This window comes from Anser anser (assembly GCF_964211835.1).
Source record: "Anser anser genome assembly, chromosome: 5".
Lineage (NCBI taxonomy): Eukaryota > Metazoa > Chordata > Aves > Anseriformes > Anatidae > Anser > Anser anser.
The window spans coordinates 28786625-28804478 of NC_139725.1; the positions used below are offsets into that span (position 1 = coordinate 28786625).

Here is a 17854-nt window from a genome sequence, read left to right on the forward strand (position 1 = left end):
CGCTGCATTTATGGGGCACTGCCTAGCTCTAATCCATAGTACACAGGACCGCTCCATCAGTCTTGGTATGACAGAAAGGCTGCCACCACCTGAATTACCAGTATTCCTTCAGGCAGTACCCAAGAGTTGATGGGAGGTATCCCACTGAGAGATCAATTTACCTTATTCTAAAAGCTAAGTTAGCAGCCAACATGGCATGAGTTGTTCATATTTAAATTTCTCCTTTCAATTTAGAATGTAGTTGAACTTTTTTTGTCTTAAAAAGTAAAAAAATAGACCTGTTCCAATCTATCCAGCGACCATTCATTCTTTTCTTCCTTCCTCACCTCAGTGATTATCACGCATTTCAGACCTTTCCAGAACTACTCAAAATTCACAGTTGTTAGTACAAGAACTTTTTCTACAATTCTGCAACAATGCAGCTGTCTTCCATCTCTCTGCCCACCACACAAAGAAACATCTGAGGCTTTACATCATTTACCAATTGATGAAATAACAGATAGTGACCAAAACGACAGGTGAATTCCCCTGACTCAGGAATATTTGTGTAATTTACAGCACGTAAACTTTATACGTAATCATAGGTAAGCATGAGAGATGGAAGTAGGCTTTTCTCCAAGTGAGCACAGAGGATATACATAATTCATAGCTTTCACAGAGACAAATGCCAATCTAAAGTTCCTTAAGAATATAAATTAACTGAATACTCTTTGGGGGCAGCCTACGTGTAATCAGATTCCTGCCTAGGATGTCATAAGAAACAAGTAATGGTAAATGCAAATTCTAGTTATCACCAAAAACATGAACAAGGGTGAAATACCAGTCAGTATACTTGGAAATTCCAATGTTATTTTCCATGGTGAAAAAACTTTCTGGATTTTTGTTTAGTGAATGAACAAAGTTGCATTTACTGACAAGGAAGAAACTTTTAGGCAGTCCCTGAGAAAGTCGTTGTACGGCCTATTTTCTGCTTGAGGGATAGTGAGTGTTTGAATGATACATGATTTATGAAGTGCCATTGTCCACTCCATGAACAAACATAAAATACCGCAAGAACAAGGATCAGTAACAGTATCTTCACTATCATACACAGAGAGACTGGCTGCAGATGTTTACTATCAGTGACTTCACACAAGACAAAATTAAAATTGTAGAACACTGGAAAACTCACAATACATATTTTGAATATTTTTAAGTAAAGCATACTGCATTCAGAAGGTCTTTTGCATTAATCAGAAACAATTGTTTTGCTAGCACAGAGGTAATAACTATGACTGATTTCATATCAAGATATACAGAATATACTAGGTAACACAGAATGGAATGCAATAAATTAAAAATTTAACTAGCAATACCTCCCTCATAAGCTAAGTACCATGTCTGGGAAGTGTCACACATTACCTATGATGATAAAGAGAAAATTAGTTTGCTTCCAAACAACCTGCCAATGTGTAAGACCAGCACAGATAACCTATTCCTAAGGGAAAAGTTAAAATCTGCTAAAGCAAAGTGATCAGATGTTCAAGTGCATTTTGAGAAGAGTGCCTTTCAGTTGGGAAACAACATAGAGGTTTTACACTTTCTTGAAATCACAGAGCTAAACTGTTGTGAGTAAATATACTTGCTCCAATTATGTGTATTTAAATGTCATAACAGAAGACAAGCTGATGAGCCAGGATGGAAGAACTGACAAAACACTTCCACAGATACTTAGGTTATGTTGTGGTAAGTGGGACAAAGATGTCCACTAAAGCTTGTGACAGTTGTTCTGAAGTCATTAATGTAGCAACGTGACACTTACTAGAATAATTCCAACTCTTGAGCACTGTGTTTCTCTTCACTGACTGAAGATGTAGATATAGTCCTTCACCTGCAGAAACCAGGGTCAGTCTCAGAACAGTACCTTGTGTTGCCAAAAATAGCCACTTCTACACACAGAGTACCCTAACCTGGGGGTACGTTAGCAAACCTTGAAGAGACACAAAAGACTGCCGCACTATGCAAATGGTACTGTTCAGCCTCAGTTCACTGGAATACAATCTAAAACGCTCTCAGTCAATGCTGAAAAGAATAAGCTACTTCAGACTATTGTGTTTCCCAGACTGCAATGCTGCGAAGAAGGTTGAATTGCTTGCATTGCAAATGCAATAAAAAAAAATACTGTTAATTGCTAGGCCTGGAGGAAAGAAAAATAAATCAGCACAGATGCTTGCTGGGTTACATACCAGAACAGTCTTATACTGAGCTGATTCAGTAGACTGGTATGCAGCATTGGCTTAACAAGCCGATGCAGTCTATCAGCTCCTCTAAAAGAAAAAAAAAAAAAAAAACTGCTGGGAGAAAGACAGTCACTGAAGATCCTGCAAGCCAGCAGAGCTACCAAGCATAATGTGTTTGACTACACTTTTTAGGAAATACTGCAAAGTAGAGTGGTGTTCATGTAATGCATTCCAAAACAGTTTTCAGTTTGAATGAATTTTATTTCCTCTGCAACTTTCTGTCAAGACACAGATTTATGAGAATGGTTTAGCATTTATCCTGTACCTCACAGATTTATCCAAGGATGATGAAGGCTGTCCGTATAGCTCCACATAGTTACGTGGAAATGATTATTCTATTGGTATCAAAACAATGCCTTCCTTAGAGATGACTGTGAAGCTGCTATTGCTTTCTTGGGAATGGTAGTTAAGCATACTGGCTTTGCTTATGGCAACATATGAAAAGTGATTTGGTGTTGTCCCTTATAACCACACATTTTCACACAGTAAGCATCTGAAACGTGCCTCTGTTGCCCAAGAAGCAGCAATGGAAACCTACTGGCATCTTATGTCTGTACAGAAGGCATTATGCTGAGATCAGCATGGGTATTTACAAAGAGACTGGATGCCAGTCCGGAATTTCCTGTGCCATGACACTCCAGATTTATGCATATGATGAAACACATGAAAGATTTTTTTCTGACTGTACACAAGCAATACACCCAGCACCCACCCAGATGCCCATATTCATTTCAAAAGTTATGGAGTCTTGGCTGAGACTGGATTTCTTAATTCCAGGTCATCATGCACTTGAGGGTACAGAAAATTAAGAAACCCAGACTTCAAGAGGAATAACATATTTTGGTTTCAAATCAAGAGCTCTCAGTAAGTGCTGGTTAACTGGCCAGAAATGACCTATACATGTGAGGATTAGAGGGAAGTGATATAAAACTATGCATGCTCGCAAACCTAAACAACTTTAAACTAGAGTAATTTGTTATGTCCACATCAATAGCATTACTTATTACCTGTATTAGTGGGTTTCAAGGTATGCCTCAGAAGTCACTATCTATCATTTCTAGGGTCATACATAGAGCACATTATTTTCTACTAGCATGTTTCTCAAAGAAGAAAATGTCAGCCTCTCTTAATTTTAGTTTCAGAATATTCCCAATAAAACTTACGCAGTTATGCAGATGTTTAGTTTTCAAATAAAATAGTTTTTAAGCATTGCTTTAAATGCTGGGGAACTACAGACATCCTGGCTGGTAGTTAGCTGCTCCAGACGTTGTTTATAATCTGCTGAAAGCAAGCTCAAAAACCAACAGAAAAATCAAACGAAAGTTTTAAGAATAATAATTCTGAAAGTGATTCTTCCTCAGAGAAATTTTCTATATAGACACTCATGTAAAGCTGCAGTACAGAATAGCCACAATTGTTTTTGCATTGGTAATTAAAGTATAATAGAGATGCACAAGCTGAAAACCTACACTAAACACCAGAAACATAGCATACGAGATTATTTCAGTGAAGATTCAGAAAAAGGAAACAGGAAGCAGAATTTTGGTGTTCTTTATGTAAATTTTACAGTATTTTACAGCTGTCTTACTGTACATGTAACTTGCTTTCAGGAGAAAGATTTATTGCATTTCTGGTTTATGCAATATATATGAACAATATACTGTAGTGTCTTACTTTTGACAAATACATAAAGCTTAAGCTTACAATGAAGCATTATCAAACAGGTGGGTCTCATCATTGGTATAATTACTACTAATAAGCTGCTTTTCAGGAAAGATGATTGTACCTGGGGAGAATCTAAAAACCACAAATGTCTTATTTCATTAGGATTTACTACTTAAGCAGTTTCCTTAGGTGGTGGTGTGGTTTAACCCCAGCAGGCAGCTCAGCACCAGAAGGCTGCTCGCTCACTCTCCCTAGGTGAGATGGGGGAGAGAGTCAGAAAGGTAAAAGCACAATGGGCTGAAATAAGTAAGCTTGCTAGGTAAAGCAGAAGCTGCTTGCACAAGCCAAGCAAAACAAGGAATTCCTTCACTACCTCCCATCGGCAGGCAGACGTTCACCCTTCTCCAGAAAAGCAGGGCTCATCACACATTACGGTTTCTTGGGAAGCCAAACACCATCACTCCTAATGCCCCTCCCCGACCCCCACTACTTCTTCCCCCCCAGCTTTTAGTCCTGAGCATATGCCATATGGTACAGAATATCACTTTGGCCAGTCTGGGCCAGCTGTCCTGGCCGTGTCCCCTCCCAGCCTCTTGTGCACCCCCAGATTCCTCACCAGCAGGGCAGCACAAGAAATATAAAAGTTCTTGGTTCTGTGTAAGCACTGCTCTGCAAGAGCGAAACCATCAGTGTGCTATCACCACGATTTTCATTCAAAAACACAAAACACAGCATCATACAAACCTCTATGAAGACAAGTAATTCTATCCCAGCCAAAATGTGGACAGGGGATATGAACTGTTGAAACTTTTGTTGGTTCTTGCTCTATTCTGTCATAGATCTGTGAGTTATCTCATGGGTTTTATTTCTTTACAAATACATTTACATACATTTACGAGTATAAGAAAAGAATCTACACAGAGTAAAATGAGTAGAAATGAAAAATAGCTTTTGTTCTCTATTCACGGATTAAAACAAAGTAATCAAACTGCCAGATAAACCCAGCAAAAAAAGCATGTGCAAGCTGACAGTAAGGCAGGGTAGCACTAAATGATAAATAAAATTCTGTCTTGACTTTGGGCTTTAGGATACATCCAGACTCGAAATGGCAAGTCAGGGAAGACCAGTATGTATTTTGTTGCAAACTGATAATTGTTATAAATGGCATGGCAGGAGACTGTTTTCCAGAGAGTATGTACTTTGGGTCCTTATAGATTTATTCAAGATCATCCCAAAAATGGAGAGTTGCACTGAGGAAGGCACACAGATGACTGAAACAATATCAGAAAGACAGACACGTATAAGAGTAACATATAAACTACTCACAGAAGATCAAGAAGCAGCAAACAGATGTAAAAAGCCAAATGAAGTAATCACTAATTTGAGTATAACCATATAGGGAAAGAGAAAACAGTGGCAAGAAAAGATCATTTTTACTGCCTATTATCTTTCTGGACTAAACATAGTGCCCCAAATTGTTCCATTAACAACCCCACTTCCAGTTTTACTTTGGAGCACCCATCTTCTGGGAATGATTCCTACTTCTGGGCTTAAGACCTGTCATTGAGAGATGAGTAATACTCCCAGAATCAAGACCTCTCTTCTGGAGATTAACCTTTTTCTACAGCTGAGCTTCTGTTGGGTTTATGACCTCATTTGTAAACACTGTGATCTTATTTGGAGTTGTGCAATTTTAGATCTGAAGGATTAAGGGATAGCAGAGGATACTAAAAGCCAGAGAGGAAGATGTTTCAGCCATACAGATGAACAAGAATAACAAGAATGAAAATGTAGTTACTGGATAGAAAGGAAGGAACAGTTCTAGATGCTATCAAGGATTAGAATATGACCATATTTTAACCCTTAGTATTTGTTGTCATTGCTGAAGGAAGGCTGAAATGACACTGAATTGCTGTATTAATTTCAAATTAGCATTTGGACTTTTGTATTTTGCACTCTTCTTTGAAATACTAAATATCAGACACAGCAAGCCCTACAGGTGGACTAGTTCTTTCTGATGGTTGGTTCTTGTGTCCTACTTAGGGTTAAAGCAGTCACCAGATTTGTAGTCAGGAGACATCATATTGCTATAAATCAAACTGGAAAGACTGTTGCTAGAGATCATCTTTTCCCCTGCAAGTCAGGGACAACATGCAGGGAAAGTCTGAGCAGGAAGCAGCTTTCATTCATATTCAGTTAGAGATGACATTTAAATGTGATCAGCCACAATACTGTCAATATCTGAAGGCCAGGGGAAAACCCCTGTGAAGTTCTCGGAGACAGGAAAAAAAAAGAGCCTATTTAAATTGATGCCAGACATGAAATTAGAGAGCTAAAAATAAGAGAAGACAATTTCTCAAAACCTTGCAAGAATAAAAGATCAAGAATGAAAGGGTGCTCAAGATAATAAAAACAGCAGAAAGGTTAAGAAAGAGGATGGAATATAGACTCTGACATCAGACAGGCAAGAATTCTTTAGGGATTGCATAAAAAATTATTTTGGCAGATAAACGGGGATGACAACAGCTTGGAAAGGATCCAAGATGAAGTTGGAAGAGAAAGTACATCTGTTGTAGAATAGATGCTCAGTGAGTTTAGCGATAAAGAGTTTAGAGATAAAGGGGAGGAGAGTAATGGGGCAGACAGATGGGGATTAGCTCTCCTCCAGCCTTCACCGACAATAAGCACTGTGGCCGCTGTGGGTCTTCTGACAGAGCATTCCTTTTTGCATCAGTAAAACATAAATTCAGTTACGCAGCGACATAAAAGGGAATTTTTATCTAATCCTTCTGTGATTTTTCATTCCCCCTCCAGAGGGCAATGGTTTCAAAGAAAACATTTTGTCCTGTGTTTGGATGATGTCACAGATTGTCAGAAGCATTTTCCCCCCCAACTGATTACAATCAGCCAGATTTAGACTGATCAGCGGTTATATCAGCATCTTGTTGGCCAACGTGTAAAATTCAGTTCACTGAAGGTAAATATATTCTTTATTTAAAAAAAAAAAAAAAAGTTTGTGGAATGAATGAATGCATCAACCTTAGAAAGAAGATTCTTCTTCAACAATAAGTTAAGTTGTCTAAATACATTGGTTCTGTAGCTCCGAGAATGCTTTAATGATCCCATAACCACTGATAATAAAATGACACATCTAAAATCAAGGTGTTCTAAGATCCAAACTCACAAAATGTCTCACTTGCATATTTCTTTTTTGTTCATTCCTGCTTAATCATTGAAAACTTTGAAGAAGAGATGGAATGGCTTGTTTATAGTTGTATAGTACTTTGGTAAGTAATTTTCTAACTTCCTTTAAGAGCTGTCTTAGTAGATCCTCATATGAAAGATTAGTCAGGTAACACGAAACAAATTACAAAAATTTTGATTTCCCAAATCAGTCAACCATTGTCCTTCCTCATCCTCCCATATGCCTTCTCTCTCTGCACCCATTGTTTCTAATTTGAATATTTTGTTAAATTTAAATGTTGATTTTCTCACAGCAATTTTTGTGTGTTCAGCATCCAACAAACAGCACCCACAAAGCAAAATGAACCAGCAAACCTGTCCATTTAAATTGCTAACAGAATGATTTAAAAGACAGAGGTTATCTGAATGTTTACAAATACTGCTGCTGATCCTGTGCTCTGTTGTGAAACATTTTCAGGTATGACAACTTCATAGCCTGACGGAATATTTTAATCTGTTGGATAAAATTATCCAAGCACACCTAATTCAAGCATCTTATGAATGGATTTGCCAGCTGAGCAAAGGCTAATATTAGGGTTTGTGAAAGCCAGAGGGAGGAGATTGGTTACCAAAGAAACACACAGATCCTTAAGCAGATCTATCCAAGAGATATCCCAAGCTCAGCCTTAACCTGGTCTGGCAACCCATTCTGGCAAAAGATGAAAATTTCAGCTACACGTACAAGAAAACAAAGGAGGGAAAGAGGAACTCTAAAGCTAGTGTGAATGCTTCTTTGCTTTATGACAAATTGCACAACATACTGAAGAAAACTCCCTTACCTTGGTATAAACACTGGCTGTAGGGCAACATGCAAACTATGAGACGGCCTGGGAGAGGAAGGAGAAATGTCAGCTGAGGGAAGCTGTACTCAGGATTTTGTTTTTGGTTTTGTTTTCTGTTCATCTCAACTTTGGATGTAGAAAAGACATTAACCTAGCGATCAGTTTGGACGACAACAGGGAACAGCAAGCTGCTGAATCTACGTATTTTTGCAGTTATTGTATCTTCTGTGCAAGTACCGTATTTTGGGAAAGTCTTTTCTGCTTCTCAGGTCTTTTGCCAAAGAAGTTTGTAAAAAAAAAAAAAAAAAAAAAGTTCATCTGAACTTCCACCATTGTCACAGGCAAGTGAAAGGAAATGCCCTTGGTGCCTGTGAGGCACTGCCACCAGGTCCCCGCTGGTGTTATTTCCATGCACGTAACCCTGCCACCCACTGCTACCAAATACCCCACAGTTCTTCCATCTGTCAGCGGTCACGCAGCGAACTGCCGGCGAGGTGCGGTTACATGCCACATGTCGCGACAGACACGAGGGCAGCCGGGCTACCAATCACGACATGGCGCCCACCCCGAAGCGGCCGTTGGCAGCGACCGTTGGGAGCGGCCCCGCCACGCGCGGCCGGCAGGGGGCGCGCGCCCGCGGGCGGCCCCGCCCCGCCCCCGCTGTCCCTTCGGGGGCCGCCCCGCGCCTGCGCGCCGCGGCCGGGCGGGGCGGGGCCGGGGCTGGCGGCCGGCGCTGGGAGCGGGCGGGGCCGGGCCGGGCTTCGGCGGCGGCGGCTGCGCGGCGCTGGGGGGGGGCCGCGGTGGCGGCCGGGCGGCTCGGCGGGGAGCGGGGCGGCGGAGGCCGGCAGCACGCACGGTGAGCGCGGCGGCGGAGCGCGGCCCGGCCCTGCCTGCCCGGGTGCCCCGCAGCGGCCCGGCCCGGGCTGCCCGGTTGTCCCCCCCCCCCGCCGGGCCGGGCGAGGGGAGGCCCCGCGGTCGCAGGGAAGCCCGGTGGTGGTGGTGGCGGCGGCGGTGGTGGTGGTGGCGGTGGGAGCGGCTGGCAGGGTGTGCTGTAATCCGCCGGGGTCGGGGAGCCTGCCCCGGGAGCAGTCGGGGGAGCCAGGCTGAGGGGGGTGGGTCTGGTACCGGGGGCAACAAAGGCACGGTGCCCTGCGGCTCGGGGGGGCTGCCTGCGCCGGAAAACGAACTACGAAGTGTGCGAGTACCACTACACCTCCTGCGTGAGCGGCGGTGTGCGGCTGCCTGCAGGCGAACTTTGCCGGGGCGGCTGGTGCCGTGCCTTCTCGGGGGCTGCTGCCTCGGTGCGCGGCGTCCGTGCTTTGAGGGACCCGGCCTTCTGCTGGGGGGCTGGGGGGCTGTGCCTGGATCCCCCAAAAGAGCACATCTTTGAGTTGTCTTAAACTCTGCACCCATCTAAGCCTGCGAGCTTTCCTTTTTAATCTGCCCTCGGAATTTCCACAAACGCTATATCTTTTTTTTATTATTATTATTCTTACAATCATCTTAGAGCTGTTACTAAAAAAATGTAAATGTCCAACGCTTTAGAGTCTGGCTCTCTTTTATGCAGACATTAACTGTTTTCCAACGCGCTGGGATCCAAAACACCCTCTGTGTTTTATGCCTTAAAAGGTTAACTAATGGTTGGCGTGGTGCACGGTTTAACAAGGCACCCAGTGCTGAATTTTCAGCGCTTTGGGAAACAGCTATCTCGAGTGGTACATTTAATTGCCGTTACTGTTAATGCGGTAACGCAGAGCTCAGTGTTAGTACGTGGTCATGTAACTCTTCTCAAAGTAATGCTTGCAGACCTTACATCCTTCCAGTGCTCAAGGTATGGAATAGCTGTGGACCGGAATTTTTGCTGGATAGATTAAGGCGATGGTAAAGATGATAGTTTTACTTAAATGTTGTTAACATTTCTTTCAAGAGATCTGAACTGACTTTGTAATGTAAATCGAAATATTCCTTCACGAGCCTGATTTGGCTTCCTCAGGAATTTGCAGGAGTTCCTGGGGCCATTGAGGGGTGTCGGGTGTCTTTCATTACCACAACAATGCGAGGTACAGGCACTAAAAACGCAGCGTGGAGCTTGGCATCCCTACCGAGGGTTATGGACACAGCAGGCTTAATGTAGGCTGAGGTTCATATATATCTGTATGGTTTTCACGTAAATAATTGCATTTTCATAACACTTCATATGGTGCTTTTTAATTAAAATCTCTTGGCATAGGTTGAAATGGCAGTCTTAAAAATCCTACGGCATTCTTAGATGTAAATTCTGTTAGGATGTTTTCTCAAAGACCGAGCCTTAGCATCAAATACTGACAGTTGTAACTACCTGTTTCAGGTACTCATTTTTCCTAGTTTGCCCTTTTGATTAACTGCATTCTTTTACAATATTAGGCTGTAGGAATTCTGAAGGCTAAGCTCAGTCTACTACTTCGTAAATAACAGGATCCGTATTTGTATGTTTCAGGTTCTTAAATGGTCTGGCAACTGGCTTATATTCTATTCTTTTTAAGTACTCGATGCTGTGGGTAGTCTTGCAGAAAGGCCTGATGTTACGGTATTTGGAACAGTAATTACTGCTTTGGTCATTCATCAGAAAGCCTCAAGACTTCTTGTAAATATTAATTAAATACTGTTGTATTGTTTTCCTTTTATTAATGGGCAGAGAGGCATTTATGTATTTGAAAAGGTTTGCTGGTATGTCTGTGATAGCGTAAACTGTTTCCTAGTGAGTTTTTCTGGTATAAAACTGGATATGCTGGCAAAATGTTTCCTCTAGTGTAATTATCTGGTTCAGAGCTTTCTTCAGCAGTTGTGACAGAAGTATTTTATGTATGCATCCTCCTTCCTGCACTCCCAACATAGCTATATGATAAAATGTTTTCAGTGTAGCTCACCGTAAAATGTGAAGGAAAACTCCAAGCAAAAAGAGGAAAATTAACTAGATAAGTAGTTTATATACCAGGCTATTTGAAAATTAGTTTTGATTTTCCTTAAATGGAAGTGATAAGCTATGTGTATCTATTGGTAAAGAGTTGTTTCAAGCTGCAAGGGTGTCTAATTGCCCACTAATGCATAGCTGTGTGGGAAGAAAAAAATGCTGTGACTCTAAAAGTTTGCATCAGTTTAATTAGAAAGCAAAGAGATACTATTAGTAATGCAGAACTGTACAAGGAATGCCTCTGTGCTTTGAAGCAGGAAACACAAAAAGGCCTGATCTTGCACACTTTTTTTTTTTTTTTCAGAAAAAGGATGTGATATTGCCTTTTGTAACAGATAGGTTTGAGCGCATGGCCAGTGTGTTGAGATTTGTGTTCAAATACCTCTACTGTATGGGGGATCTTAAAACCCCCGTCTGTTAGTTCCCAAGGGAATGCCCTGACTGCCAGGCCACTGGGTGCTTTGCTGTGAGATGCTGCCAGGTGCCAGCCGGTTTCATTCCCAGGCAGTAATACTTGGGAAGGGAGCGAGCCCAGGGGCGGGCTGGCAGGAAGCGTGATTGGGTACAGACTGGTGGCTTGAACCCACGTCTCCTGCTTTGCAGACCCGGTGATGAACAATGAAAAGGTGTATTTCCTAGCATGACGTTAAATTCTGGGGAATTGTTTCTAAGCTTTCTCTTTGGGAGTATTCCTGGCTGACTTTGGCAGTTCCTCCCAGTGTTGAGTCTGACATTCAAACAGCATCTCCAGTGTGCCCTTTCTGTTGTAGAGGGGAGCTGGGTGGCTTATCTGTGGGCTAAGTCTCGTAGGAGGCATGGCATTTAGATTCTCTTGTGGATCAGATTCTATGTTCTTATAAGATGCTAAATAAATAGATACAAAAATGTAATTATTTCAACATATGTGTAATTACTATCTGTTACATAAAGATCAACTCTATGCCTTGTGTTTCCTGAATTGATTTGCCTATTGCATCATGATTCTGTTCTGGTAGGCCATAATTGGCTTAAGAAAAATGCTGAGTAGGGAATAGTTAATGTGATTTTATGCTAACGATTTTAGTAGTTGATTTTAGTTCAATTCAATTCTTTCATATTTTGAATTTCTTCTCTAGGATTAGAGAAGAGGCTTGACAATTGGCACATGTGACAGTGCAGCTTGTGGTTGATAATCATACACTTTAGTATTCTGGATTTGCTACGCTTTATCGGCATAGAAAATGAACTCGCTCAGAATTCTAAAGAGGAGAGGCATTTGATGGAAATTCTGGGGGAAATAAAGTTATTTTTTTCAGAAAAATAAGGTAAACTATAAATTTCATCCTTGGCTTCCACTGCAGGATTCATCTTCTGGGGAAGCTGTGGAAAGGTCATACTGGATTATTTGGCCATAAGAGGTGATTCAAAGATTCTCAAAAGTTTTGGGGAGATAAAGTAGTTTAGAACCAGAACTGATTTCTGATAAGGATGTGTTAAAAGTGATAAAAGTATGTGATTCTTTACAAAAGGTATTAAGGGTACTCAAATATTGTATAGTCAGAGCGCATGTTAGCATCTACAATATGTAGCTGTGTATTTGCATCAACTGTTGCATGAAAAGTCAGTGTGAATTGCCTGATTTCCAGTGTCGAGTTGTTCAGTGGTATCTTCATGCTCTCTGAAGTGTTGAATGTAGCAAACCTACAAACCTCCAATAATCAGGAAGTGCCAGTACAACTTCAGCAACTGCTCTTTGACCTGGCAATGGCTGTTGGGAGGCCAATGTATGCATTCCTATTCTGTTTCCAAATGTAATGGTGTGTTTTAAAGTCAGAAAGGAGAGGCTGGAAAAGAAGTATTCATTTAGCACCAGCAGTGTTGAGTTGCCTAGCTGTGGAGTTCTGATTACAAATGCATGTGATCAAAGGGTGGGGCAATGTATACCACTGCCTAAGAGTCACTTCTCCTTTCAGTAGTATATTATAAATACTGCCAGTGATACATGTATGAGCTATTCTTAGCAGTATGTTGGCATATGAGTGATTTGCACTTTATGAGGTGTATAGGAAGGAGTAACGAAGTGTAAAGTTTGTCGTGTTCAAGGCTGAAAGGGAGGTAAAATGTAACTGGTATGTTGCCTTGGTAAAAACACCATTAAGAAAAAGGGCTTCCCTTGATGTTTCCCATCACCTGTCTGTTTCCCAATAGCTAAATTTTGATCTCTGAGTGACAGAGAGATCAGTCAAGTCAGCTCTCATCCAGCTATTCAAGTGTAAAAACCAAGTGTTTGAACTGGGACGATCTTCACAGTCAAGGATAATGAAGGTGGTACGCCTCGGTAACTGCTTCTCTATTTGTCAGTTATTTAGGAGCTGGTCTTTGAGGCAGAGGAGAAATCTAGGGAAGGAAGCATCTTTTTCTTCATGGCAGTTGTGGTATTCAGTTGCTAAATTTTTCAATACAGCAGGTATGACAATTTTTCTGTAGAATGTGATACCTCTGCAGTTAAAGCTAAGGCTTGCCCTTGATGTCAGATCATGCAGTGTCCTGATGGAGAACTTGTGGTCACCTGTGGTGTTATCATCTTCAATCAAATTGGCCCTGATTTGTCTGTTAATGAAGCTGGAGATAGACTTAGCATGGATTAATGCAGTGCACCTTGGCTAAGAAAATTAAAGCTGCTTTTGTAAGAAAAAAGTGTTACTGCAAGTAATACTTGCAGTATTTATATATATTTATATATGTATTTACTTGCAAGTAGACACGCAAGATAACTGCAAGTCTTACATTAGCTAGGAGAACACGTGTATATCTTTGTTTTCAGAGAGCAAGTCTTTCTACCCCAATGCCTGAGAAGGTATGTGATGTCAGCGGACAATCTTATTCCCGTGTTAGTGGGAGAATATAGTATATAGTATTAGCGGACATCACGTGCTTTCCGCAGTCTGTAGGATCAAGCAGTGATGGAACTGCTTAGCGTCACTGTGCAATGGCATTTACATTTTGTTTAAGTACTGTTGGTAACTCCCCAATGTGGGGAATTGAGTGGAAATTGAACTAGATATGTGTATTTAAAGGTGGTGATTGTTGTTGCAGGATAATTAAACGTAATGCAAGCTTGTACCATTTCATTTTTTTCCAGTAGTCAAGATGTGTTCTATATTAGTAACCTAATTACTTACAGGGAGGAATTAGCACAGTCTCTTAGAGTAAATGAGGTAAAAGCTGATCAGCTTGGCATTGTCTTCTTTGTTGGGCTGGGTAAATGACTTATGAGCCCCGTAGTGTTCGGGTTTTGACCAATGGAATAGTTTGTTTCATGTCTTGAATTGTTTAAGAGCTATAAACAGCACTAAAAATCTGTTTGAAACAAAGTCCTTACCAGCTGAGTGGTCTTTTCCTCCTGAACTATCACCTTGATTCTTGTGGGTTTTAAAAAGGTTGTGTGTGCTGAGATCATCTCTCAAGGCTTTATTGTCATCAGTCGGGTCCTGACAAAGCAGATTGCTTCAAGCCGTTATGACAACTACTAGCTAGGATGCTGAAGAGGCCAATTACTTCAGTGGAAAGAGGAGGAAAGTGGCAATCTGATGTTTCTAGAGAGTTTGATAAACACTTTTTACCTTTTTTAGCTTTCTTAAATTTCTTCTTTCTTCTTTGGCCTATCAAGCAAGATGAAAAGATTAAGGACTGAAAGTGTATCCCAAAGAAAGTTAGGAACGCAAAAAGTAAATGGCATTTGTCCTTCCTCCCAAACGAAAAAATCCTGAGGATGGTTTTAAGATAACAGAATAGGTGAAAGCTATTGAAGACTGGTTATTTTGACGTATTTTGTAGGTTACTACTTTCTTTAAGTTTTTGCCAATTTTCAATTAAGGAGAGGTCAAAATGAAGTGCAACTGAGAGCTCTTTCTTCTTGGCTGAAAAAGCGAACTCTGCATCTGTTTATATGATGTTCTGAAGTGGCAGTTATTTTGGCTTATTGCTTATGAAGAAATCTGGTGTTTACACTTCCTACTTTGATATCGATGTCTTGTTTAGAGTAGTAACCCTATTGCTGTTAGGGAGTAGTCATTTGATCCATATTGAATGCTCATGATATATTGCTTTTCCTTAGCTCTTTCCCGTTTCTTGTGGACTTGTATTTTTGCCGCTGCTGTTTTTGACAGCTTTTCTGGTTTTCATTTTCTTGCGCTCTGTAATTCTGCAGACCTTCAAACATGAGTCTTTCTGAGAGCTGAGTCTAAATAGGCAAGACAGACAATATTGACAAGGAAACAAAGGGTTCTCTGTTGAATCACTGCATTCCTACGCTCTGATAAGTCTTATGACCTTTTGCTTTCTCTTTCCCATTGACTTGTTGCCTTGCGTCTTAAGGCTGGATTGGCCCGTAAAACCGTAGCTATATTTAGCATTTCATTCTGCAGTGCTGTCTATGTTATTTAGATCTTCTGATGCTTGTATTCTCTTACCTGCCTCTACAGCTTTGATACGTTCAATGTTACCCCTTTTATTTCTGTGGAAAATTGCAAGAACAAAATTAAACGGGAATATTGCTTTTTTTTATGGGACATAATGAGTAGTATCTAGCAGTATGGGAAGCAGAGTAGTTCAGTGTCAGGAGCTCAAGAAATATTTTTTAGCAAGTGTGTGGTGGGATGCTGTCTGTGAAGAGTAATAAAATTGGGACTCCTAGCTTCTGTAGAACTGGTGAGAAAGGTTTCTTTAACCATAGAGTCTCTTTGCTGTTCTTTGTGTAGTGTGAGTGACATCCAGAAAGCCAACAAAATGCTAAATGTATCAGGAAGGGCATAAAGATGACAGAAAACATAATATTGCAGCTGTGCAGAAACCTTGCTGTCTTCACTCTGGTGTATGGTTTAGGCTTTTGCATTTAAGGAACTACATAGCAGAAGTAAAAGGTAGAAGAGAGCAGTAAAAGCATTCAAGGGATGGAGCCTTACAAGAGGAGACTACAAAGACGGGAAATCCTCAGTTTGAAGAGGAGAAGGCTGGAAGGGGAATGTGATGAAGATTTTAGAAAACGAGCATAGAGCCTGTGAATCTTCCAAATACAGCATGCCATTGATCAAAACTCTAAGTCTGAAGCAGATATAAGAAGCTGGTACTGAACGTGCTGGGTTGTGAATGGCTTTTATTGCTAGAGGAGTATTGGGAAGGAACTCATCAGCATGTTTAAAAAGGGGTTATACAGATTCCTGGAGAGCAGATCCGCTGATGGATATGTTTAATGGCTCACAATTGAATAGGCAGGAGTGTAGCATGATGTCCTTAATCAACAATTGTGGATGGACAAGTTGTCCCTTAACAGCATGCGTGGTTGCCTCTGTCAGACACGGAGTTGGTCTGACCAGTAGGGCTTTTCTTAGAGTATGCTAAACAGCCAGAAACCCAGTTTTATACCTTATAGACCAAGTTTCAGTAAAAATATGGCAGATTATCCCAAACAGATGCTGTACTGCACTGGGCTACAAGTGTGTAACAAGCTGGGGTTTGGGGTTTTGTTTCCTTTTAAGTGAAGGGGGGAATAAAAGAACTGGAAAATCACAGCAAGGGAGAATCGGAATGACTGAAGATCCCAATCTGTCTAGTAAGGCATTCGAGGTTTCCCCTGTGAACTCCTGTCTATCAAAATGTTGTATTTTGGTCTTATTTGGGATTCTGTGCTGATTGCTTAGTTTTGATCAACGGACAATATGCAAAGCTAGGTTATTAATGCATTTTCACAATGCTGATCTTGGAATTTATATTATGTACTTGTCTGTAAAAGCAAAAAATTTTATAAGCCGAAAAAACACCGTTAAAGGTGTGTGGGAAGGGTCAGTATGCAGAAGTGAGCAGTTAGGCCTAATTATTATGTGTATGCTCTTTTTGAAGCTTCGAATGTGCTTAATGGCTGATCAGTGGCAATTCTTAATTTATAAACACTATATGAATTGAAGTTTTTTTTGTGTTTAATCGTAACAAAGTACTAGGGCAATAACTTAATGATACAAATTTCAAGAATTGTATTTAACTGGTTGTATACAAACTGAAAAAAAATAATAAAAAAAGATTAACAACTTGAGTTGCAAACTGGCATTTGCGTACTTCTTCCCCATGGCCACTTTTAGACTTCTGTTGGTGAGAACTTCGTACAGTTCTCCTTCTGTCAATATTTTTGAAGTCTTTTCTGTACAAATATTTAATGAATGCAGCTGCATACCTAAGTGACTGAGTAGTAAGTGTAGACTAGTTTTTTGTTCCCTCTTAAGTGCACACTTGTCAAATCTTAGAAGGTTATTTAACACTGTTCTTTTGGTATTATGTGCGTTAGAGCTGTTTATGATGTCTGTAGTTAGGACTTAATGTGATAATTAAAATTCCATGCAAGACTTCAGTTCTTGATTTCTTAGAGCTAATTTGAAGTTTGATATTCAGCCTTTAAAGTACATAATATGACTAATCAGTGCCGGTTCAACTTAATAACTAATTGCTTAACAGTTTACATGTTACTTTTCCTCACTTTTTGGTATTTATTTTCTTGAATGACTTTGTGACAAATGGCACATCTGATTCTAGTTACTTTACAAGCAATTTAGCTTACAGCTATAGCTCTGGGAAATCTTGCCATATTTGGTGGTTTGTCTTTTTTCTTCTTTTACCTTTTCATGTTCAGCTCCTCTGCTGTATTTCGGCCCTTGCAGAAATGGCAAAAGTGCTTGCCGCCTCAGTTGTTGAAGCTCATAGTGTAATGTCTGAGGGAGAGGACCCAAACAAAGATGCCGGTCTTAGTACTGAAGTGGCTGAGGTGGTGTCAGCACGCACTCCCTTCTGCCAGCTCTGCTTTTGGGATCAGTGACTTCTGACAGGAGCAGAGTCTACAGCTGAGGATAGTAACTTAATCTGCTACAACAAGATTTGCTAGAGCTTGTCTATCAACATCTTTAAGCTTG

At 40.7% G+C, this 17854-nt stretch overlaps 1 protein-coding gene across 1 annotated transcript in view; it reads left to right on the top strand.

The window, feature by feature from the left end:
* Window positions 1–8695: 8695 nt before the first annotated feature.
* Window positions 8696–17854, top strand: part of PALS1 (protein associated with LIN7 1, MAGUK p55 family member) — a 51262-nt gene continuing 42103 nt past the window's right edge. Inside the window, exon 1 of the mRNA XM_083838803.1 lies at window positions 8696–8825. The gene's annotated coding sequence lies outside the window, so the exon portion shown is untranslated. The remainder of the gene's footprint in view (window positions 8826–17854) is intronic.